The sequence below is a fragment of the Dermacentor albipictus genome, chromosome 1, assembly GCF_038994185.2.
Source record: "Dermacentor albipictus isolate Rhodes 1998 colony chromosome 1, USDA_Dalb.pri_finalv2, whole genome shotgun sequence".
NCBI lineage: Eukaryota > Metazoa > Arthropoda > Arachnida > Ixodida > Ixodidae > Dermacentor > Dermacentor albipictus.
In genome coordinates, this window is record NC_091821.1 from 165480196 (window position 1) to 165506829 (window position 26634).

General features: G+C 46.6%; 1 protein-coding gene across 2 annotated transcripts in view; it reads right to left on the bottom strand.

Annotated features, from left to right (window-relative positions):
• LOC135911488 (serine-rich adhesin for platelets-like) overlaps nucleotides 1-26634 on the bottom strand; it is a 358528-nt gene that overhangs the window by 120981 nt on the left and 210913 nt on the right. Inside the window, exon 4 of one of the 2 annotated variants that reach the window (XM_065443813.1) lies at nucleotides 1495-1561. The exons of the other annotated variant lie outside the window; for it this stretch is intronic. The gene's annotated coding sequence lies outside the window, so the exon portion shown is untranslated. The remainder of the gene's footprint in view (nucleotides 1-1494; nucleotides 1562-26634) is intronic. 2 annotated transcript variants of the gene reach the window in all.

Sequence of the window (26634 nt, forward strand, 5' to 3'; positions counted from 1 at the left end):
CAAAAAAAAAAGAGTCTGCGCTTAATGCGAACGCTTTCACACGCTCTAATATAGGTTCAATTTAGAAAATCATGATTATAACTCATTTATTGCGTCAGTGTTGAGAAAAATTGAAAGTATGGTGTCATCGGCATGCACTAGAAAATGTCAAGAAGAGTACAGCCACCGTCACCGGTATCTGGTGCTCCGGAGCGGTTGTATAGGATTGCGCTTTCTACCGGGGGCGTTGCGTGTTCGAGAGTGGCTTCTTGTCTAGGTGAAGCTTATTTCAGCTTGTGTTACCCGTTTCCTTCTTTGATGGGTTGTCTGTTATAATGCTCCTTCAGCGCTTCGACAATTCTTCGCAAATGCCTCCTTGGAAGCGTGCTCCTCTGCCAGCGTGGTCTGGCAGAGGAGCACAGACGCAATTTCATGACGAAGACAAAGGAAGCAGTTCGCTGCAGAAGTTGCAAAGTATAAATACCCGCGCTCCGTTTGGCTTCAAGTCGTGAAGCATCGGCGCCAGTGAACGAAGGGAAAGCTTTCACCACAAATCGGAGTTTATTGTCGCTTGCATCGTTCATTGCGAGTGGCATAGGCGTGCTTTGATTCTCGTGGTGGTTGCTCTTGCCGTATGTTACCGGAAGCACAGTAGAGGTTAAAGCGCCGCGGGCCCACTTGGCGCGCGCATTTCAGCGAGTGGGTATTGCATGCTTCGCCTGGCGGGCCGCGGGCCAGCCAGCCGGCGGGGCCCGCGGCAGCGGCCGTCCCTTATGGCGGAGGCGTGGCACGTATGGGCACGGGTCATCACGGACGACCCTCCCTCAGCCTCCTCTCCCTTCCTGCTAACCTCTAGCGGCAGCGCGGCACTTTAGCGGGCTCATTAAAGACGGCCCCTACCACCGCTGCCGTGGGCGCGGACGCACCTGGCGCCCGGCCGGCTCGCTGCGGTGCTCTACGCGAGGCTCCTAAAACGCGCAGCAAAGGAGCGCCTGTACACCCGGGCCGCTGCAAGTGCGCTAAGAGTGCACAGGGTCAGGCGGTGGCGTAAGCTGCCACCGAAACGCTTGGCGAAGAGAATTACTCGCACCAGTAGTCTGGCGCTGCGAGCAACTGGGATACGCAAGACTGCGCATTGTTTCTGCAAAGAAACACTACGCACACTTATTTACCTGTAATCGCCCAGCGTTATTCCCTACAAAGCATAAAAGAGAGCGGTTTCCGCTTCCGACTTATTTATCGCAATTCTGCGACAAAGGCGGTGCCGATGCACGCAGCGAAGAGAGAAGAACAATCAATATAAGCATTTAAAAAAAATAGTTTGACAAATGAGGATTTAGATAGTGAGAGGTGACGCTATACTTCGTAAATAAACTGTATTTTGTTATGCTGTGCTCTTCGGCACGCGCGAACAGGAGAGAATGTTTTAAAGTCGTAATTTATCTTCAAATACGCTGCTTTCTACGGGATGCTGGCGCTCAAGCTTCATTTCCATGAAGGCGGACGTGCACTTACTTAGATACCTTGGAATGTTGCTTTATTTCGTTCCCTTCAAGGAATGCCCCAACCTGCGTCCACTTACCTGCAAAGAGAGAGAAAAATGGTTATTAACGGGCGGGAACTGCAAAAAAATCACAAAAGAACGCATTTGGATTCCTATGCGGTGATTCCATGCCAGCTGTGCTCGACAATCTGCGACTTCTTTAAATAGAGAATTGATTCCTTAAAGGACAAAACAAGAAAAGCGTTCTGACGTGTACATTTACCAGATATATACACACACTGCACCATTACATGCGTGGAAAGTTAGAAGAAGGGAGAACGCAATAGTTAACAGAAATGCTCATATTTGAGATGAATAATTTGCTGCATTTATTGAGCCAACACATTCTTGTTTAAGCGTCCCTACTGTAGCGACGATATAATTTCATGGCGACGCGTTCCTATAGCCTTAGGAACGCCTACACTTGAACTGCCATATGAAAAAAAAATGGTTTAGTTGCTCTTTTATTGTTCTTGAGTCAATAAAACGAGGCGAAATTAAATCTTCACATACCATTTATTGGTGTTGAGCGTGAGCCGCAATGTTGAGACGACGGTGAGTATGGTGCGAATAAATGAACCGCGCGCCGCCGTGTTCAGCGGAGGTCTCAGCTGAAAAAAGTTTAGGGCTACAGTAATAAGTGAAAATCTCTCTACTTTTTTGTTTGTTCTTTTCTCAAATGATAGGAAACATATTTTAATTTGTAAGCTGTTCATGACATCATAGTATAGAGCTGAATAGAATGAAACGAGGAACAATATTTTCTTTTTAGTTATCCCATTTCGCTGATTCAAAGAAACGGATCTAAGGCTCGTAATGACTCACAGGTACCGAATAATTGCTGTGCCGAGAACACGGCTAGCGCCCCGCCCTATCGCGTCACATTGTAGTCACCACTGATTCGACTGCGCGGCTCGGGCTCAAGACTAATAAATGAAGATTTAATTTCGACTCATTTCATCCGAAAAACAACGATTTTTCTTCCTTCTTTCAGGTGGAAGCTCGACTGTATATAGACTGTACGTGCGTGCCCAATGCTAATGGTACTCATTGCCACGAAATCCTAACGTCACCACAGCAGGGACGTTAAAAAAAAAAAAAAAAAAGAGGGCGCTGGCTCATAACTGCAACAAATTAGTCATCTAGAGCGATGATAATTTTTTATTATTATTGCCTTCTTCCCTTTTCTAACGTTGTAGTGCAGATAATAAGGCAGTGAACAGATCAGTGTTGATGTGTTTCCAGGTTCCAAAGCATGCCGTCAGCAGCCAGCGTCGCGTAGTTGAGCAGAAACCAGTAGGTATTCGCGTGACTACTTGGCTGAGGCTGCTGGTAGCTCGTCCAGCGCCGAAGGAAACTACCGAGATTAATAATAGGCTTGCATGCTACCCTACATCGGCATACGGACGCGCGCGTTCGCGTACTTTGTAATTGCCGCCAGTATGCTTTGGAATGAAGAAGAAACACGATGCAAATTTTGGGACGTGCGGGACACCACCTCCACGTTTTGTCGCCTAAAACATACGCAATGTCCAATATTTTTACAGGGATAATTTAAGTGCTTAATAAGTGACTAAACATAGCCAACTTTGAGTTATCATTATTTGTTTTAGCCGATTCGTCGTAATCTGTTCGAATGCGGCTGCGGACAGTAGAGCTAATGAACACGTGATGGAGATAAACTTGAAGCTTTAAATACAAGATGCTACTTTTAAACAAATTTCAGAAAATGGGCCATTTTGAGGGCACAGGGGCTTATAAGAAACAAAGGACTGGCTAGACTGATAAAAGCTGTTTTAGCTCTAAGGAATTTTACAATTTTCCAGACATAAAGAAAAAAGTATTGCCGTCAAAACAAAGGGGCGGATTTTTCGGCAATGCCTTTTTTTGTAACGCGTAGTTCCATGCCTGACAGCAATGCTCAGGTAGCTATCGCTTTGGTAAAAAATTTATTGTAATAAGATATTTTTGGGAAGACTTCTCAAAGGCATGACATTTTTTTAACAGAAATTGCAGACTGCCGAGCGCCAACCTTGCGACAGTTGAAATGTAATTACCCTAATTTGAAAGCAAACAGCATAGTAGACGCGCCATATTGTATTTCTCGTCCGTCACACTGAAAGTCATTACAGCGTTTAGCGTACGTGCGATGAATTGCAATAATCATTCATTCAATGTCTACGAATGCAGAGGAGCCCTTGTTCATCATTTAGCTGCACACGAGCCTATAATTAAGAGACCCGCTATAATAAATGGCGATTGTGCGCTCGAAAACATCCATACTTTTGCATCGCCCGTGCATTGGTAAAGAATGAAAAGAAAAAAGAACGGGTAAGCAAACACAAAGCCCCTCACATGCATGGCAGTACAAATACGCAATTTTGAGTAGGAGCGTGTGCTAAAGATGGAAAGCGCGCAGCAACGAAAAAAAAAATAATAATAGTAAAGGCAAAGGAAAAGCGAAGTGATATCGGTGTTTTGACAAGACTAGGGCGGGACCAACCATATGCAGGGTGCACAGACCGAACTAGGTTATAATTAAAGTACGTAAGGTCATAAGTCATACGCAAAGGCGAAGATCAACGCCAACAGCGACAAGACCTCGCGACAACATTTCTGCCACGAGTACAGAGAGACGTCAATGAAGAAGATATCAAAAAAAGAGAACTAAGAAGAAAAGGTAATTGTGATTACGCGTTTCCAATAGTTTTCTCTGCCTCTTTTTTTTTGTTTTTTTTCCTCCTTCTACTTCGACAATGTGTCCGCTTTCATCCTGCGTTCAGAAACACATTTCCATTAGATTAGCGCGCTGGCCGTCTCTTAATTCCAGCAAATGAAGGCAGTCTGCTAATCCCGCGACGCTTTGTTAAACAAAAACTGCGGAGTTTTTCTTCATTCGCGCCTGCTACGCGTCCTGTTCTATATTCTGGCCCGGGCGCTGGGAGGGGCCATTTTTATGCTGCTGTTTGTGTTGCTGTCTACGAGAGCCTGTTTTTGTTTGAGGGCGCACTCGCTGTGTTCGGCTGAGGTCTGACTCCCCGGCCTCTGGGCGCTCACGGCGCTCGCAGTTGCTGTTATCGCCCTAATTGGGCGCACCCGTGCGTTAAGCGAGCCAGGTGCTGGGCACCGCGCGCGACCAGTCGGCACAAATCTCGACTGCTCTTGCGGATCGCGGAGCAAAAAAAAAAAAAAAAAAAAACACACAGATGAACAAAGTCGAGCGCCTCATGAGCTTGACATCTCGTATTTGCTGTATTTCGTATGAGAGAAGGAGTATGAGATGAATAAGGAAGTAAACTTAGATGCTCGGCACTTTTCGTGAAATTCATTTTTTTTTATGTATGAGTACTGCGTTTAAAGAGGATAAGTGAAGGCATTAGACGATGTAATAAGACAACCCGATTTCACTGAACATTAAAAGTGCATTCCAATAATGCATATTTATCTGAGCCATTTTAATCACGGGCAATCCCTCTTAATGGGTATCTGCCACAATTTGAGGTCATTATGATAATTATAATCAACACCCCCATTCTTGGTTAATCCTTTATTGTGGTTAGGTGTCATGTACCATCCGGTCAACACATGCGCGAGTTGACGTTGGTTTCCTTTTCCAGTGCACAACACAGCGACTCAGAAGCCCTCACATGACATGCGCATGCTTAGGCAATGGATACATTAGGTTGGAATTTCGGCGCTATGACACCACGCGGCGCGATGTGACTTAAAAATTCAAAATTTTCATCAGTAACGAAAACAGCGGTGTAGCTCACCGTGTGTGACTGATCGGGAAATTCAATTGAATCGCTAAAGAAAGCCTATTTTATCGAACTCGCGTTCACCTTAGCAACTAATATGATATTCGCCTGCTAGAAACCACTCAAACACCAGCCCTAATGAATGCGTTAGTTCATGAGCAGGCTTATGCATATAGTTTGGAGACTGATTCCGTGAGTGTTATATGAAAAGAACAGCTTGGAACAACTTTTTTTTGGTGGCTTCAAGGTTTACAATTGCAATGAAAGCTGAGTCCCTGAACTTTCAGAACATCTAGAACGCTCCAATCAACGCCGTTTTCTCGCGAACCTTTTTTTTTTTTTTCACATGAAGTGCAACGACGTTTTGGATAGCTTTTATAGAACTATATAGTGCAAATTTCGCATGCAACTTAGAAGAGGGCATGCGAAATAGAAAAAAAAAAGCGTTTTGTATTGCGTAGCTGAAGAACAGTTTCGTCTGAGCTAGTTGGTTCATGATTCCGTATAGCGCACAGCCTAAATTTACTGAACCCGCCGTGGTTGCTCAGTGGCTATGGTGTTGGGCTGCTGAGCACGGAGGTCGCGGGATCGAATCCCGGCCACGGCGGCCGCATTTCGATGGGGGCGAAATGCGAAAACAACCGTGTACTTAGATTTAGGTGCACGTTAAAGAACCCCAAGTGGTCGAAATTTCCGGAGTCCTCCACTACGGCGTGCCTCATAATCAGGAAGTGGTTTTGGCACGTTAAACCCTATAATTTATTTTTGTTTTATATTTACTAACAGAACATACACTTGTTATCTTCCTTTACCCTTGTTGCTTGTTTTTGTATGTTAGTTCTGGTGGGCTTTGCTTGTCTGTGCACGTGCACTGTTAAGACGTAGACGGTCTATCGCTTCTAATCTCGGCCGGCAGCTAGATCTACCTAAAATCTTTACATGCGCACATTCTTATCTCTACTTATACGTGCCTTTCATATATATTTCCTGTGCCTCAAATAAATATTTCTGTTGCAAGACAGTCATGCGTCGTGTTGCCTCTTTGTATTGTCTGTAAATTCAAGCTCTACAATACAGTAAATCTGTTTAACTCGGCACATATAAAACCTTTCTTGTTTCCGGTTTTCCAGTTCGTTGCCTTTTTGTTAAGCTATTCGCGAAAAAACAAATCTTTCCCATAGAAAACGCGTTTCTTTCGGATCGCAGCCGTTTGAGGCGTCGGTTGTTGATATGCGTGATTCCTTGACTTGGGTGTTTATGTTAAGCAGCAGTCAGAAATTTTCGCCACAGCTTCTCTCTGAATCATTACCATGATGAGTCACTTGGTATAACATCGGATGTCACTAACACCGCGGAGCATCGCAAAAGCCAGAGCACGGTTCATATATTCTGCGACATCCTGAAAGCCATATGCGAGGTTGGGACGCAGCCAGGGAGGGACACGCTCAGCCCATTTCATAGCTTATAGCGGTTGATCGCAGCAGAAGGCGGATGCGGAGCAGTGGTCAGAGCGCTTCGCTTCGTATAATCGCTGGTTTGGTTTTCCACACCACCGCACAGTTGTTTTATGTTGTGTGAGAATCACTCGAAATACCGAGGCCGGAAAGGTGTAACTCCGAAAAGGAGTTCCAGCTTTCTGTAGCGTATACATGCTCTACGAAAAAGTCGCACATAATATGGCTCAGCAGCGCGAAAAGGAACAGACCAGAAAAGCAAAAGCGCCGTGAGGGAACGTCCGATACCTGCTGTTCGCAGTAACTGAGCATTATTGCATTCCATGACGCATTTGAAATTTTGTCAGGTTACCTATAGGTTACACTTGAATTGAAAACTAAAATGGTTATATATGTGAGAACAGTATAGCAAACAAGGTGGCGGAAACTCATTCATGAACCCTCGCATACGTTACTGATCATATCGCACACACACACACATTATATATATATATATATATATATATATATATATATATATATATATATATATATATATATATATATATATATATATATATAACTGAATTTTTCAATGGACCAAACGTGTTTAGAAAGATTAAAAGCACAACTTCGCGGTTATCTTCGGTTCATTTGCCCAACAGTTTCACTCGGTATAATGACTCTTGAGTGAAAGCTATAAGGAACTTTTCCTGACAACACTCCGGAATCACATGTTCCTCCTGAGCAAAACTGCGTGATACATGATGTGACACTTCAGTGTGCACAAAAGAAATGCGCCTGCGCACAACGTACACAAACACGCCTTGTCAAAGCTAATGTTGAAGAGGCCCGAACGAATATTAAGAGCGCCTGCGTGGCACACGACGGCCAGGCGGTGCTTCTGCAAGATTGAAGCACGTTGCAGCACCAGAGGCGTTATGCATAACACAATATTCAGCCTGCCAGCTGAATTTGGAACCAAAATATTAGGCACAAAGACAGCATTAGTCACGCCTCTCGACACCGCGTGGCATGTAACGAATTCGTATGTAAGACAAATGCAGGATTCTTGCACGCATATCACCGTGCTGTAGATAGATTATGGGGTTTTTACGTGCCAAAACCACTTTCCGATTATGGGGCACGCCGTAGTGGAGGACTCCGGAAATTTAGACTACCTAGGGTTCTTTAACGTGCACCTAAACCTAAGTACACGGGTGTTTTCGCATTTCACTCCCATCGAAATGCGGCCGCCGTGGCTGGGATTCGATCGCGCGACCTCGTGCTCAGCAACCTAACACCATAGCCACTCAGCAACCACGGCGGGTATACCACCGTGCTGTAGTGAAGCAAAGCAGTGAACGTGGAACACGTAAACCGGGTGAGAAAAATGGCAACGACGTGGCAAAAACAGGTGTCGTGGCAGAAAACGTGGGCAGGAAGAAATTTCTTCCATCCCTGGCAGCGCCAAACAACGGAGTCTGATTCTCTCCGAATGCGTGCCCGTGGCATATGAATAGCGATCTGGGGGGCCGGCCATTAGAAAGTAGTTTGTCTTTCGGATACCGCCACGCCACTGCTTCCCATAGCGCGCAATCACACCCTCTCTCTGTTTGCTTTGCACCCTTTCTAGCGCAATGTTCTGGCTTGATGAACGACGCAACCTGCAGGAAAACAGAAGCAGAAAGCGGAAGAGCCCCGCTGTTTTCACCATTCTTCTTTGTTTGTTTCGTTTTTGCTATTCTATCACTCCGCACGCGAAGCGCTCCGGTTTTTTCTATTCCTTGAAGCGCTTAACAGGCGCAGCGGCAGCCGGTTGTTATGCGTTTCAAACCATTAAAACTCGCTATGCACAGTTTTAAGCAAACGAAAAACTAACTTTCGGGGCGCGTCAGAAACACTGAGCACATTGGAGAAAGAAAGGGAAAGTGGGTGAGGAGAAGGTGCACGAGTAATTTATAGAGCGGTATCAACGGACTGACGAACGACAAAAAGCGAGCAAATAAAAGCGACTTCGACTTGCGATTTCCGGGGCACTTGCATGCCGTCGCATTTCTATCAGCATTGATCTCCCGAAGGGGGTGAAAAGAAACAATGGCTGACTTTACTACGTTCACCATGATCAAGTAGGTTCGAATATCATTGACGAACTTTACTGCGCAAGGAATTGTCAAATACCTTAGTCACGCTTCCCCGAGTCAGTGCTATACGCTTTTCTATCTGACTGAACAAATAGCGCTGAGACGAAGGACCACAATGAGCGGCTTCAGTAATAATACAGTGTTTCTGCAAAACCAAACATGCGGCTGATTGAGCCCATCGTTCGAACTTTCATTGATAAGGCAAGAATGCGAATGATATTCTGTGCTGAGCAATCAATTTAATTACAGGGCCATGAGACAAATAAAAAATTATGGGGTTTTACGTGCCAAAACCACTTTCTGATTATGAGGCACGCCGTAGTGGGGGACTCCGGAAATTTCGACCACCTGGGGTTCTTTAACGTGCACCTAAATCTAAGTACACGGGTGTTTTCGCATTTCGCCCCCAGCGAAATACGGCCGCCGTGGCCGGGATTCGATCCCGCGATCTCGTGCTCAGCAGCCTAACACCATAGCCACTGAGCAACCACAGCGGGTGCCATGAGACAAATACCAACTCAGTGAGGTCACTTGTGCTCCAAAATATTAGATAGGAACACTCAATGCGTCAGCATGGCGGAAGAAAGATTATTCTTCTTAGCGGTAAAAAGGAACAGCAGCGAAGAGAACGCCCAACATAACGTTACTTATTCAGGTGGTATCACTTCAAAACAAAGTTATATACACCAGTGGCAAGGTGTTCTTTCTAATAATAATATAAAAAAATAAACAGTAAAGTGCTTGCGAATAATAGCGGCAACTGCGAAGAGGTGATAAGTTTTTCATATTTACTTGTATGCTTCCTATAACTCGCTACAGAAACACCATAGCGCGCCCGCTTGGACGAAATACGCGTACCAGCGATGACTGGAGGTTGGCAAGCTTGTGCATATATTTTTCATTCGCGCTGCACCTTCAGCCAGTGGAAAATGGGAAGCGACGAATAACGGACGGCGCCGTATCTGTACTCATTTGCATTGCCACAGTTTTTGACCGCAATAATCGTTTTCAAATAAACGCGGATTCCTTCTTCCCTCGAAGCATGCGCGAGGACATTGATGATAAGCGTTCGCTTTCGAAGCGCTACAAAACCGCCTCGCACTGTGGAACTAGGCGACACTACAATTTCCTCGACATGGCTTCACAATTACAATATCTCCGTTGGATAATAGAATAACAACTAAAAAAACAGTTAAAAAGATAGAGCGCCACAAGCCATCTAAAGCACACTTTACAAAGCCACCGCGCACCCGTCCGAAAACAAAAGCAACGATGATTCCACCGTTTCCTCGCAGAAATATACGTTATCATCTACTTTTATTTCCGACAAGTGGCAAGCCTCTGCAAAAGGGCGCCCATTACAGAGAAACAACGCCTGCAGGGAGGCGCTCTTTCTGTTTTTCCAAGCTCCTCACTTTCGCGGTTACGTTATCTTCACTGTTTACGAGAGCGTTGCAAACAAGGTAAACGCTTCCGACGCGCGTCTTCCTAGCGCGGGAGCCGACGCCTATATAGGGGAGGCGTTCGAAAACAAAACTCGAGGCTCGCAGTCAACAAACAGGACAAGTCTACGCTGGCAGAAACGGAGCGCACGCACACACACGCAAAAGAACGGGGCGTAATGGCTTGTTTGCTTTTTGGCTGTTCGCGATAAAGTGACCGACAGCGGTCGCGGGAAAGGAGAAAGCGTCACGCGTGGAGGCCGACCTATGTAGTTTAGTGCCGCGCGCGGTTTCTGCAAAATAATTTCGCGTCGGTTCTCGTTTTATGGCCGCCGCTTGAGCCGACGGCCCGGGCGGGCGCTCGCAGTAAGTAGCCGACCTTTCCTGGGAATCGCGTTTCAAAGACGCGCTGTTTACACGTTGCTGACCCTCCAGCCACCCATTATTTCTTTCTTTTTGTGCTGACCGCTCGTCGTTCGGCGGCGTACGCACGTCTCGCACGGCGTATCGCCTTTGTGCTCCTCGGGAGCCTAGATCGCACCGAGCGCGCTCGCACGCACGCGTAGGGAATTGACCCGCCCTGCTCCGCGGTGGCGAGTAGAGCTTCCTTGCGGCAACGCTGAGCGTAGAGGGGAAGTCTGTGGTTTCAACCAGAAATGGAATTAAGGGGAGGGGCGAAAGGCGCTGAGAATGTGCGATCTTTTCAAAGGCACTCGCAAGATTAGCGAGTGAATATTTAACGTGCGCACGCATCACGGCGTGAACAAAGAAGGAAGCGCGAGTGGACAAAAAAAGTAAATAAGAAAGAGAGCGAGGAGTGGGAGGGGGGTGGCGCTGTGGCGTCATTTTGCAGGAAAGGCGGCGGAGGCAGCTTTTCTTCTGCCAGCGGCCCTTATTATTCATGAAACTGGCGCTTGACGAAATAAGATTCATTATCAATTAACTTGAGAAGAGCTTCGCAGCCAGCTTAGACGACGGAGACAGGCTGCGTTTCGCCCAGCACGCGGGGGAAGTTCCTGCAGCGAACGCTTCTTCTGAGCAATAAAAAATATCGCAGCTGCCGAAGAAAGAGCGGCCTGTGTGTGAAGACGCGTTCGCGTAATTATGTGTGGCTGACATTGGTCTTCACGTAGCGCCCTCGCGTCGGCTCCAAATGGGAGCTCAGATGACGGCGCGGGACAGTCCCTGCAAATGGAGATGATTACCGAGTGTTTTTTATTCGCATCCGCCGCACTGTAGAGGGGCCTGGTACTCTGTGCCAGCGCCGCTTTTCTTCTTCCTCTTCCCTGCGCTCTTCCGCATGTCACATTATTGGAGCGCTGTTCTGCTGTGCATGTGCGCGCTCCTCCGGACCATGTCTGGTACGGTCCACGAATGGCGAATATACGCTGTTCATATGCTTACGCAGCGCGTCAGAAATGTATTGACGTTATTTCTGTCTGTGGGCGCAGTCTCCAAACTGGAACGCATTAGTCGCGAGGTGAAATAAACGTCGGAGATGGTACCATCGTATTTTCTTACGTAATATTGCCAATGGTGCGATATTTAGGTAAAACACGCAACGCTTGAAAGAAATCGTCTTAAGAGGATCGAAAATGATGCCTCGAAGTTTGATTATATAGCGAAGCCTTGAAGCCAATGTTGGGGTGTCAGTGCGAAAAAGCAAACTAACGTAAAAAGAAAGGGTGGGTAGGCTTCGAGGGTCGTTAATTATATAGTCACTAAGGGCGGTAGCGTAGTGCTGACTGATTCGATCCTCGCAGAGGTGCGTTATATTCATACTCGCTTGGAAGAGTTCACAGCAGGAACTTGCGGTGACCTAATTAGGTGACAGGAGCGGAAGGATAGGGAAGGCGGAAAGTCACTTTGTGATGAGTTAAGTCTCTTAGTCACAGTTTTGTCCCAAAGACTGTCGGCACACAAAAAGATACTTTTTACGGCAAATGATTGTCACTGGACAGCCTCTTGTAGGTTAACACAGGTCGTGGCGAGAGACTAGGTGGCTGAAACGCCCGTCACATCTTCCAGACACATTACAAAAGCCTATGACCAGCCGGTTACAGGAACAAGAACCCGACTTGGTTTTTTGCTAGGAGAAAGTAGCAAACGCAAGCTTACGTCGAAGGTAAAGGCGATAAAAAAACACAGAAATAAGTTCGGATATCTGTACCAGAATTTTTTTCTTTTTTTCTTTTTTCCTTGTAGGGAGCTGCTTCATTCTATAACAGCCTTCGAACCTCAGGCCTGTGTTATTCTTTATATTAGTTTTATACGAACGTTCCGGTTGTGTGCAAAACGTTCGCTGTTTAACAAATGGACGCTCTCGCAAAGAAAAAACAAACGAGAACCCATCGCTCTCAGAACTATTTCCACTTTGGAAATCCACATAGGAGGACAACAGAACTGAGCGGCTCCCGTAACGAACGGCAGCGACCATCGATAGGTTTTATCTGTTTCTTTTTATTACTTTACTTTTACGTAGTGTTACTCTCTCTCTCTCTCTTTCTATCATATTTGGCAAGTACAACTACAAACAGCTGGTTCAGGCTTAGTGATTTTATAGCTTAGTTTCTATATCGGTATAGTCCACCGTGGCAGCACGCCCTGAAAATCTCCTCTATTGCTGCTCGATGCGCGCTTCGATTTTGACTTAAGTAACGAAGCGAAGTGAAAAGCACGGCTTGCTTAAAACACATAAGCACGCAAGTAGCACGCAAGAAGCCCGCAAGGTGGGCAAGGAGGACGAAACACGAAGATAACTTTGCCGGGAGATCTCTGTGCTACACCTAACGACACGTGGGGAACAAACCACAAAACTCAAATACGCTATACTGCATACGCTATGTTACGCCTATTTACCCCTGCTTGTTTATGCCCGAAATCTTGCCAGATTTAAGAGTGCTCTCACCCATTGAGTGTACGCTTGCGTTGAAGCAGCCCTCAAAAGAAAGTGAATGAATCTTCCTCACTTTCCACGGTTAACCCGTGAGATAAATAAAAATTACGCTAAGAAGAAGCAGAAAATGAAGAAGTAGAAAATGAAGCAAGGAATAAGCTTTTTTTAGCACTCCTTTTTATTTAAATCAACTCCACTCCTTTGAGGCGTTCCCTCAGATTACTGATATCTTCAAGTATCGATATGTATTGCGCGGTGAATGACTTTTCGAACACGCACCCATCAAGGAAATAAGGAAAGAGATATGTACGGCGATGACAAATTTACGATTAAAAGTGGTTCTCGCGCAAAAATAATTACGCCGGGCACGCGCAATGGAGAATCAAATTTCGTCAGATGGGTCGACCTGGAAGGATCTGGGGCCAAAATTAATGAAACTTCATCATAAATGCTTCTTCATTGGCTAAGCGCTTTCGCTAATAATATGTCCAGCATTACGATTGGGCAGTGCTTGCTTTTACGAACCACTGTAGGGTACGGCCACATTTGTCAATACGGGCCATTTTTTTCTTTTTTTCAGTCGCACCAGGTGGAGTTTTCCAGGGCGGAAAAAAAAAACGCGATAGTTAGCGGATTAAACGAGCCAAAGTGCTTGGCATATTGTCGCTTGCAGGACTGTGTTGACGGATAAATAAATGCTTAGGGAAGTGATTCGTTTTTCTCCAAGTGAGTAATCAAATAAGTAAACACTGCACACGAGTGCTGTTCTTTGAGTGTAAGTGGCGTGAAAACTGCTTCTCAGAAATGCAAAATGTCCGAGATACGAGTATATCGACTCAAAAGCTGTTTGAAGGAAGCAATAAACGAAGCATGAGAGAAACTGATACAGAAAGTTGGATAACTTATATGTTCACAACTTTGGCTCATATTAAGGAAGCCCATGACATGTTTATAGAAGTAATCTTGCATTTTTCATTTGGATCTCTCTCTCTCTCTCTCTCCTGCTGCAGAGACAAATTTCCTGTGAGATAGCCATTTCTGACATGAACGACATTCGTGTCTGGCGGAAACGGCCTAACCACGCGCCATTGTAGCCCAGTCACTTTGACTCTGCACTGGCTCGAGGTCGCGGATTCGATTCCAGCCGCGGCGGCCGCATCTTCAAGGAATGGGGGGGGGGGGGGGGGGTGTGATCAAAAAACGCTTGTGTATATAGAGTTATGCGCACGTTAAAGAAACCTAAGTGGTGAAAAAATATCGCGAATACCCCCACTACGATGCGTCTGATGATCAGATCGCGGTACTGGCCCGTAAAACCACCAAACAAAATGTAAGTTTTTTTTTCTAACGGTATTAAGCGTGCAAACAAAGGCATTCATGCATCCACCCCGAAAGCACGGAGCAAGAAATATAGGAGTGGAAACTCCGCTGTTTGCGGCGACCAGAAAAGGTCACAAGCCCGCGGATATATTTTCATGCTGGCGGCACCTGGCGGCATGGGAAGAAATTACCGCTGTTTCGGTTGCCAGGGCAACCGGTCGAGTGTTGCTCCCGTTCGGCCGCGCGCGCCTGACTTCTACCAGAGTCCTTGCATTTTTTTTTTTTTTTACTCTGCTTCTACTGAGGGAACTCTCGCGCGCTTCTTTAACGCTTGTAGCCCGAAGAGCAACTGCTCCTACGCCTCAGCCATTTGAGCACAGTAAAAAATAAAACGCGTTCTCCATGACAGCTATAAAATGATACGTAGCTTCTGGTTGTAGCCAGGGCTATCTTGCTCCGTGGCGGGCGGTTTTCGGCTTTTTGCACTTGCGAAACTGATGGCTATCTCGTTCCTAATCGCTCATAGGGCGACCGCTTGTTTCTCGCTCTAGTGCTCACAGGTGTGCGCTTAGGAAGGATGCCGCCGTGCATGTGTTTCCGTTCCTTTTCTTTTTAATAAGACTCGCGAAAACTAGTTGCCCTAGTTGCTTGGCGATAAGGGGAAGATTAGCGGAAGTTTGCCACACGTGTTGCTTTTTTTGATGGGCACACAACAAAACAGTTTTCTTGAGTGCGCGCACCTACGCAGTTCGGTTACGGCGTGCCCGCTGAAGCAAACACCCGTGTCGTCTGCTTGTCGTCTGCTTTAAGCGGGTGCCGCCGGAGTGAGCGCCGGGCGCTGCTTTTTTTTTTTTTTCCGCTGCTGCTTCTACGACGCGCCGCATGGTGCCGCCACTGCATAGGGTAGCGTCGGCGCATGCAACAATTGTGTCTTTATCTGGTCGCCCGCGCTCGCTCGCGCTGACGGGAGTTTCACCTCCTATATGTCTTACTCCGTGCCCGAAAGTGATGGTATAAACAATTGTCATGGCCGTGCGACGCACGAGGGAATGTAGCATAATAGCATACATTTGTTGATGGTTAGCTTCCGCAATATGCATGTGTGTGTGCGTGCGTGTGTGTGCGTGTGTGCGTGTGTGTGTGTGTGTGTGTGTGTGCGTGCGTGCGTGCGTGTGTGTGTGTGCGTGTGCGTGTGCGTGTGCGTGCGTGCGTGCGTGCGTGTGTGTGTGTGTGTGTGTGTGCGTGCGTGCGTGCGTGCGTGCGTGCGTGAGTGCGTGCATGCATGCGTGTGTGCGTGCGTGTGTGTGCAAGAAAACTTAGAAAAGAGAAGGCAGGCATTACGCTTGAAACGTTTTCACAATATATTTTATGGCCAAATTGGAATAGACCGTAATAAGTATATTCTTCAGCCACATTATATATCCAGACGAACAGGTCACGAGCTCAAGGTTAGGGAATACACTTGTAGAACTAAGCTTTTGAAAAGCACATTTTTCCCCAAAACCATTTTAGAATGGAATCGACTGCCTGCTGCCGTAGTTAGTATACATAATAATGAACATTTTGCAAATGCTTTTTGAAATTTTCTTCTTTATTTTACAGTATACAGTAATTGCAGAGTTTGCTATCATTACATAGTGCTTTATTACTCAATTGTATGATGCCGTTTCCTGCGTGCTGTACATTGATATCCTGATGTATCATTTTTGTCGTGTCATTTTTGCATTTTTTTTCTTTTTCTCTTTCATTGTATTGTATAGTTTAATGCTGTTTATTCGATGCCATAAGCTGTTTACATTGATGTATGTAACCGCCCCACTGTAATGCCTAAATGACGCTGTGGGTATGAGAGTAAATAAATAAATAAATAAATAAAAAACGCGGGCACGCTTATTAAGCAAGCGAGGCAACTGCCTCTATATTCTTTGTATTTACCGGATGTCTCTTCTAGGCTTGCTTAGTTATTGGTGATGTTTTTGTACCAAAGCAACCAGCCGTGGTGGCGTAGTGGGTTTGGCGATGCGCTGCTAAGCTCGAGGGCGCGGTATCGAATCCCGGATTCGGCAACCGCACTTCAGTGGGGGCGAAATGCCAAAAACGCCCGTGTACCGTGCATTGAGTACAAGTCAAAGAACCCCAGTTGGTCAAAATTAACACGGACTCCCTCACCATGCTGTGCCTCAAAATCACATTGTGGTTTTGACATGTAAAATCCCCAGAATTTAATTACTGGTAATAATAAGCGTAGAATGCCAGAAAGAGTAACAGTAACGAAGCACCTAGCGTACCCCAAGGGTGGCACACCAGACAGGTTCCCCTTGAGAGAGAGAGAGAGAATGAAGAGGAAAGGCAGGGATGTTAACCAGATATGAGTCTCGGGTTTGCTACCCTACACTGGGGATGGGGGATAGGGGTTACAAAAATGACAGAGAGGAAAACGCAAAAAAGGGGAAAAACACGCACACATGGAGGCACAGACACAAAAGGCGTTCCAGTTAAAGTCGTTCACACAGGCCCCTTGAAATTTCTGTGGTAGCATGCGACCTGCCCAGCCATCCACCCCCCCCCCCCTCCTTGCTCCCCTCAACGACGACAACGAAACACGTCCGCACAAGTAGCGCTCCATATGTTGTCAACTATGGATGTGTATAGTAGATTATAATCGCCGCACACATAGCACGGACTCATTTTGCTGAAACTCGCAGCCATTTCTTTCTGAAGCACCGAACGGCACCACCGACAATTCCCCCCTCTTTGTAGCTGCCTCCCGACACATCCCGCCTACGCTGGGTGAGCTTTTAGGTGGCAACGGATGACAACGCATAGAAGCGTTGGGGCGGTTAAGACGGGCGTTAACAGCCCCAGATAAAGGCAACAGTCGGAGAGGTTTCACGGAAGCTCACTTCGCGAGAGAATCGGGCAGCGGCAGCAGTATACAGAGAATTTGTTCGCTGGGGGAAGGAAAATTGATGATCGCTCCCGAACGCACGCATCGGGGTGCGGTGCTGGTGCCACGCATTGGGAGCACCTATCCGTGAGCACAGTACCGCTCCGCGGCTGCTTCTGGGAAACGAGCCACCTGGGAGTCTGCCTGCCGCCGCTCTGATTTACGCCTGCGGCTGCTCGCGCGGTCGGTACATTGCGACCCCGGGCGACACTGACTCGGCTACTTCCTACGACGCGACCTGTCTTCTTTCGTCTTACGAAGGCCCGCACTTCTTTTGCCAACAGAGCGAGCTCGCGCCGCGCTTTTCGCGATGGGCGCATGCCATGAGAACAGACGGCAACTGAGGGGCAGGAGGAAGCGCAGGGAGGCCTCTTTTGTCCTCGAGTCACATCTTCCCGCCTAACTACTGTAGCCTCAGTCTGTTTCCGTAATGGTTGTCATGTGGTGCCGCAGTACTTCGAAAAAGCATAAAGTAATTCTCTTTGACGGCAGTTGACGCATGTGCTTTAATCGAGCCGTAGGCAAGAGCAACTTTTGGACGCGTTTTTAAAACTGCATATAAAAGGCATCACAGATTTTGCTTCATGCTGCAATATACTCGTGCGTGATTGTCGAAACCTTCGGTTTGTAAAATAGCCGTCGAAACAAAAGTGGTACGCTTACCCTTGGCGAAACCTTGCGCAGCTCAATGGACTCAGTAAATACGTTGGCGGAACTTTCACGTATTTACATTGTTCCAGTGGTCTGCTTCGTCGTCTTTTTTAGACAGGCGCTAGTTAGCGAGCCTGCATAATCGTGGACGTTAATTCTGTGTTATTGATCGAGTAAGCCTTTTTTGCATGTCTGCGTCTTTATCGGAACAGAACTTCGCATGACGATTGCCGGCTAAGACAACGAAAACCTGTCTGCGAAAAGAATCGATTCAGACCTTAATGTAGATGAGCTCAATGAAAATTTGAGCGACCTGTTTTCATTCACATAGCGCCATGCCGATGTTTTATCGCAATAATTGCTGAACGGCAGTATACTAATTTACCCGCTTAATGAGTTGCGTGATTCCTGGGATACGGCTGCGAGAATCTGGGACCAAATTCGCGATGCTTTTCGTTTGTAAGAGCCATTTGCCGAATGGCCTTTGTTAATGGCACATCCACTATCACGATTGGCTGACACTTGCTTTAACGAGCAGGTTCACAACATAGGAACTTCTTTGTGAATACGGGCCTTGAGCCCCATTTACAAAGATGTTGAAGAAACGGTGCCACCGGATGAAGAGCACGGCTGGGCAAGGATACTTTGCAATTGTATCATGACACGATGCGAGATACTCGGGCAACAAGTATTTGAGATACAGACACAAGATACTTCCGCAATTAATGTGTCCGATACGATACTTTCCATTAGTATCTCAAGATACTTCGATACATTCGCAAATTTCTTATTACAACTATATGATGTATCAGCAAACGCGTGTGCACAAATATGTTTGCTTGGAAATTTTTCAACTCCAACCAACCTTGTTTCATCTGAATGGAATATAATATTTCCATTCCGAAACAATTTATGGGGGTTGCTCTAGCTGCTTAACACGAAAGCTCTTTATACGCTGCACTGTCAGCAGTTTTTGCTTGTTGCTTTTGTAATTGGTGCGAGTCGCTGCTGAGCTTGCCGACCAGGTAGCGGGTAGCCATACAATTACAAGATCGCCAATAAGAAGCCTCTGCACGACGGCGCAAACACCGCTGTGGAGTTTTACCTTGTCCGTAAACGTATTCCCGTTAGGCATGTAACGTAGTCCAAGAAAATTGCTGTGGTGCTTGCGTGCAACAATCACATACACAATATAGCCGTCTGAAGTGGAAGTTTCTTGGAAGCAGCGCCAGCCACACTTTGGTTGACAACAGTCAAACTTACATCCACGAGGTCCTTCAAATCGCTGATGTGAGAGAGCCACTAGACGCAAGGCAACCCCATTCTTGCGTTCTTCAGACTTCGTAACAAAGCACCACGCATGAGAAACTTCGATAACGACACTATAGCGGCATCATAATTTGTGCGAAAGACGCCGCACGTATTGGTGTACGCAGCACAGTACGGTGGCTACGAGCAAGGGTCATGCCACCGATGCGACTAAAAAAAAAAGCATCAAGAAAACAAAAGTTTAGCAGCGCGCAGACGTTCGCGCGCTTGGTTTTGTCGAGACGGTACGAGCCCCACCACGTGACTCTGCTCCATCAATGGGGACGCCTAGACCCCATCACCTGTCCTCACTGGAGGGCTCGGGCGGAAATATAAAAGAATGTCGCTGCCTTAAGTTTTATTAAGACGGACAGTGGCAGCAGTATGAGCTTGAGGAGTGGAGTTCCGCCTACGTTTATAGTTTCACAGGGTGACGTTGCGATAGCCAGTATCTTGTATCTTAAGATACACGATACATTCTTTTATGTATCGGAAATACAGATACTGATACATACACGTCTTGCCCGACGTATCATGATACAGATACAAAATACCCAAAGAGTATCTAAGATAGTAACTAAGATACATGTATCTTCGATACTGCCCACCACTGATGGAGGGACGATTGCCACGGCGAAAGTCAATCCCAGACGGCACTTAGACAACAGTTTTATGAATGTGGCTCCTGATTTAACCGAAGCAATGTTAATATAATTATGTTGTTTGCACCTGGTTTCGCTAGTCTTCATTTGCATCTTTAATCTTGCTAAAATCTAGAAGAAGTGGGAGAGCGAAAAAATACCACGTCTCTTGACATCTTCATTCAGTAATTGTATTAATGGCCACAAGGAAGTGCAGGAAGGGAAAAAAAAAGGAAAACACTTTCTTGGTGGTTTTTGCTTTCTCTGGTGAGTCGAAGACACTTTTCGTAATCACCTGAGCAAGCTACCGGACTGCTTTCTTTTTCCCCCGAAAAGAGAGGTTTGTTGAATCGGGTTACAAAACGCGTTTCAATTGCAACGATTCTTCTAGCCACCGAGCCTGACTGGTACCTTTATTTTCTTCAGAGCACCACTAGCTATGCTAAGCAAAACAAGAAAAAAAGAATAGAACTTGGAAACCACAGAGAACGTTAATGTGATTGCAAAGTATGTATCATTTACGAAGGGGAGCCTTGATTTGTGAGCAGGCACTTTTCTTTTCTATTTCTTTCTTCTTTTAATTTTTCGATTCAGACGGCGTGAGTTATGTTCGGCTTGGCGCTCCTCCATAACTCTTTCGCGTTGAGCTTTCCAATCTCGAAGACGAAAGGCTTGCGCCAAATCCTATAGCCTCTCGAAATGATTCCTTTGAAGTGCATAAGACGTAGTACTTTTGTGTCACCGAACAAGTGAAATGGTGGGCTTGAATAACTACGCTACTGCCGCCTTCGCTCGTTTTATGCCTGCAATGGTATTTCATCATCATCATCAGCCTATATTATGCCCACTGCAGGACGAAGGACTATCCCTGCGATATCCAATTACCCCTGTCCTGCGCCAACCGATTGCAATTAGCACCTGCGAATTTTCTAATTTCATCGCCCCACCTAGACTTCTGCCATCCTCGACTGCGCTTCCTTTCCCTTGGCACCCATTCTGCAGCCTTAATGGTTCACCGGTTATCTAACCTACGCGTTACGTGACCTGCCCGGCTCCATTTTTTTCTCTTAATGTCAATTAGAATATCGGCTATCCCAGTTTGTTCTCTGATCCACACCGTTCTGTTTCTGTCTGTTAACGTTACGCCTAACATTCTTCGTGCAATCGCTCTTTGCACAGTCCTTAACTTGTTCTCAAGCTTCTTTGTAAGTCTCCATGCTTCTGCCCCATATGTCAGCACCGATATAATGCACTGATTGTACACCTTTCTTTTCAATAATAATGATAAGTTTCCAGTCAGGAGCTGACAGTGCCTTCCGTATGCGCTCCAACCGTTTTTTATTCTTATGTAAATTTCTTTCGTATGATCAGGGTTCCCTGTGAGTAATTGACCTAGGTAAACGTACTCCTTCACAGACTCTAGAGGCTGACTGGCGATCCTGAAGTCTTGTTTCTTTGCCCAGCTATTAATTATTATGTTTGTCTTCTGCATATTAATCTTCAACCCCACTACAATATAACTTAATCCGTAGTACATTGTTGCATAAGAATCAAGAAATGTAACGTTAATAAAGATGTATTAGACGTAAAAAAGTGTACTAGCACATCATCTGCCTCAACTTGAAAAATCCCCATTTCGATCGAAAAATGCTGACAAAAACTACTCGTATTTTCTTTAGGTAAAACAGAGAGGTGAGAAGAAGAGGGTGGGAAGCGATAAAAATGTACTTTCCCGGTTAACGATACGTCCTGAATATCAAATGTAATAAACATCGCACACGGCCATGCACAGAGAGAAAGAGAAAGAGAGAGAGAGCAAGAAACCTCCTCCCTATCGAACAAGCTTGGTTTTGCAACGTTGTTTCTCGCTTAACGCCGAGGACGCTTGCGTGTATGGAGGGCGAAAAAACAAACTTACGTTTTTTTTTTTCCTTGGAGCCTTGTTTCGTAACAATGCTTTTCCTCTGATTCTAGTAACTTCCTGTCATCCGTCGCGCACACTGACTGCTGATCACAGCGATAAGACCGGCGCGGCATCGTGCTATCCAATAACGCTCGTAAAAAAGAAGGAAAAATGAATAGGGTCCTCACAAGGTTACGCCCCTGGTTGGTCGGTGGCCCCAAGCCATCAGTCAAAGTGACGCGATTAACGACAAAGTAAACCTCGCATTGACACAGCAGCCTATACGCTATTGGGGTCTCTGAGATCTGCAGGGCCGATTTAATGCAACAATCCTTTTCGGGCCGTGAAGGCTGGGTGATAAAAAAGAAAGGAATAGAATCTAGCGAAGAACCCTAACGTTATATCGGCTCAGACACAGATCGCTCCTGCTTACGAGCATAATTAAGAAACATAACTAACATATTAACGAGCACGGCCGGCCTGCCCCAGACAGTTAATACGAACGAAAATCTTTGTGAACTCGCACTCAGGGTCCGCATTCTCTTAGCAGTTTGTACGCTTAGAGCAGTACGTAAGACCAAGAACTGTTTAGTCAAGATAGCCGCCAATGGCCAACAACAAATATTTGTGAATTCGACCTCAGAGGCATCCGCGTGAAAATGAGGGCACCGCGGGCGGAAGGCGATTGCAGGCCTCGAAGGATGCAAGCAGAATCTCCCTCGCCTTGTTGCTTTGTCAGGTCACACTCAGAAAGGCCGGTGCCGACCGGTGTGCAACGCTGCGTCTGCCCTAAGCAACCCCAACGCACACACGCGGATGGTGTTGTGAGGCCATAGGGAAGGGCGGTCTGCCATGTTTTATTGATACAAGCGGCGCTACCGTGGCCGGCGAGAGAACACAGCCACAGCCCGATGGTGTACGCAACGCGCAGCCCGGGATCAGCACACTCCGCGAATTTATTGGGTCGCTTAGGTGCCCCTCGGGATACGTGTTCTTCCGTCCAATCATCGGTACTGGGCGGCTCACTTTCGAGGTATCGAAAAGAGAGCGGCACGATGTGTTGATTCTGCCTGCGCTTACTTCAGCGTCAGCGTTTTTCTCCTGCTCGAGCGATCGAGCTTACGAGAGGATATGTGCGGCGGTACGTGCATATTTAGACACATTGTGAATTTGTGCATGACTGAGGGGGCGAGCTCCCATCGGGTTTCATTCGCACTCTTCTTCGCGGTTACATCTCTCGCCACCGTCCCCCCCATTTTATTTACGTGATCACTTTTAGCACTTGCGTCTATCGATGCGCTTTCTTATATTTGTGTTAATTGATTACGCACGCATTGGCTTAATTAGTTGAGAAAGAAAGACGTACGTCAAGTAATAAATACAGTAAGGCAATAAGAACTACTGCGGGAAGAGTGGTCTACGTATTTTGTTGCTGTTTGCACTTTTTCCGGATTGCCTAACGTAGCAAAAAGTGTGGCTTTTGTATCAATATTTTGGCAATCAGTCCATGTGCGAGCTTTGCTAACAAATTGCTTTAGGCTTTGGCGGATATAAGTCAAAGTCGTGAGTTGAATGATTTGGTTCGTACTGACAAAAAAAGAACACTGCGAGAAAGGCAAAAAAAAAAAAGCACTAGCGCAAGATGTTAGGTCGCCAGTCAACGCAATGCGTTGTTGCGTCTTCCGCTTTCTGTCATTTTTGGTTAGGACTTCGCGAGTATCAATGTCTCAGAATCACACAGACAAAAATAATGAAAACGCTTTTACTATCATCGACGGCATTAAGGGGAACATTTTAGCCATGTTGAGACCTATTCAATATGTTCCAACTGCCTTCGTTCTAAGTCATCTTGCAAGCCTTTTGAATTGCGTTAATAAAGATAAGCGAGCATTAGGTCTAACTAGCATGTTAAGCTTGTTTTCTCATTGGTGTTGATATTCTGTGTTAAGTGGCTTACAGCTGTGTAAAGTAGGCAAAATGAAATGTTATTATTTATATGAGTATGGAAACTTTGACGGAAAAAATACCAAAAAGATGTCATTCTGTGCCTTTACATTCACAGCTGTCTCAGGTAGTGCTTTTGGTGTAATAGTTATGGACATATAGATTGATAGCCGTGAACGCGCGCGCGCGCGCACGCAAGCACACACGCACGCACGCACGCACGCACACACGCACACACACACACACACACACACACACACACACACACACACACACACATACACACAAGAAAAAGTTTACATCCCAGTGGTTAACAAAGCAAGGAAAAAAAAACACTCTACCGCCTCGCTACGGCATAGCGAAGAAAATGTTTGATTTCTGTAAAGGACCAAAGAAGCGTGGGGAGCCGGCGACTTCAAAGGGTGGTGATTCTAGCTGCTCCTTTCTGACAATATCCTGTCTGATATCTCTAGAGATCGCACACCTATTACACGCCGCGTCAGCGTTCCGCGGAACCGCGCACGTCTCTGGCTCAGACGCTGAGCCCTGACACTTGACGCATTATCGGCAATCAATAACTTCTCTAGGGTGCGGAAGGCGTCGATGTCTCTGGAAGAAAAGCAAGAGCGCAGGAAGGCGAGGATAACGCGCGGAACGCTTCGGGGAATGAGTGATATGCTTTACCGCGGTTTCTGCGCGGTGCGTGTTACGCGCAGAAGGGCGACGCCGCGCCAGACACAAATTGGCAGACGCCCGGCAGGTAGGGCCAGTCCCGCAAGGATACCGCCAAGGAGGACGCGAGGAGACGACGCGCCCCAACACCTAACGAACCGTGGCGCCAATCTTGCAGCGGTGGTTCCGTGCTCGACGTAGACCTGAAATTGGGTTAGCTGTCGAAGGCAGCGCCAGCGCTTGGCCAAGGCGCCGCTGTGGGCGTCCGACCTCGGCGCCTGCTGTGACAGACCGCGGTAGTTTCTTAAGCAAACCTCTGCGGACGTCGTGCAAACACTAGGCAGGCAACTTGCGGCGCTTCCAATCCTGTCTTCGTGTGTTGAGGGCATATTGCCAGGTAATATGCCTGAGCAGTGATGAGCTATTATCATCAATAAGGTTACATGCATACTTTGTGCGGATAGGGCAGCAAATCAGAAGAAAGGTAAGCTATAGGGAGAGAAAATAAGAGATAGAAGGCAGGAAGGTTAACCAGATTAGCTGTCCGGTTAACTACTGTGCACTGCGTGATGGGGAAAAGGCAAAAAAAAAGAAAGACATAAGAGAAAAGAAGACATATAAGGGGGAAGGGATAAGTTACGACGATCTCTGTTGTAATGTTGATCATGATATACAGGGCCTTTAAAGTTAAACTGTCAGTTATTTTAATAAAATTGGCATGCTAGCTACACAAGGACTGCTTCTGCAGGCCTTTTGTGCGCTTTGGCGGACGCAATTTTCGTGAGTAAGTTAAAGTCAAGAAATAAATACTTAACAAAAATCTTTCCAGCATAAATTTCAAGGCAATTGAACTTCGAAAGAACCGAAAGTGAAAACCTAGAATAATGATTTTCCATGGGAAACCGATAGTAGGAACGTAGTTCAAGCGGTGGCTGGAAGAACTCCACGCCGAGTGACATCAGTAAATGTTTATAAAAGAAAGTGATGACCAGAGGTAATCTGCCTAGCCAGCTGTAACTTTTCTTGCCACCTACCGAAGTTCGAGAGCGAGACTAATTTTGTGACTGAACGGTGAAGCTTAGCACCACTTGATGATGTCTCATGAAGCAGACTATTGGGCCCATGGAGGAAGGAAACTAAAGAGAGGCCCTACCCCCCTCCTCGCGCTAGGAGAAAAGTGTGGAGGAAATGACGTAATAGGTTCTCTTTTGCTGTGCTGTCTTTTTTTATTTCTTTGCTGTAGTGGCCCCGCCTTTCGGGCCACAATGGCGGCTTTGTTACTGTTCTGTGCGCTCAGACGTGTTGCTGCGTAGGTTTCGTACCGTGGCAAAGGCGCCGTGCGGGCAGGTTTGCGTTGGTCTCCGTGTTTTGTTGCGCTGCGTTATCTGGACCGTGCTCTACCGGACGTTGCTGTGGCCAGGTGGGACAGGAGGAACTAAAGTTCGTGAAATGAACGCGCATGCAACGCTGTACGCAATGTACCGCGCCACGGCAATGGCAACGGACGAAGGAATATCCGCGGGAAAATTAGCCCTCTTTGGCGGAATCATGCTAACGTGCTAACGATTGTTTAGTATTGCTGCGGAGAGCGCGCATCCGAGCAGCCCGGTTGCGCGCAGCGCGGCGTGGTCTCGCGAGAAAAGTAAACAAGAGAGGAGAGCTGGCCCGATAGGCGGAGCAACGCCATGAGCAACGCCAACTTCCGGCTTCACTTTAGCTTCACAAAGAGTGACGTCAGGGCCTCTCCTGAGTTTCCTTCCTCCGTGATTGAGCCGGTATGGATGGGTTGGAATGGCCGACAAATGGCTCATTGTGTGACCTGCGCTGTCTCTGCTTTGCCTGTCTCTTACGTGGTGATGTCGCATTCGGAGGCTCCTGCGGCAGCTACGTTTGAAAGGCGGCACTCGGGCTGAACAGTTTCCTGCAAACCATGCAAGCTGTTTTCCCATGCGCAGCCAGCAACAACCTCAACCTTTCTTTCTTTTTGTCTTGCGCTCAACATGAATAAAATATTGAGGTTCTCGAAAACGTTACATCGGCTGCTAGACCTTTG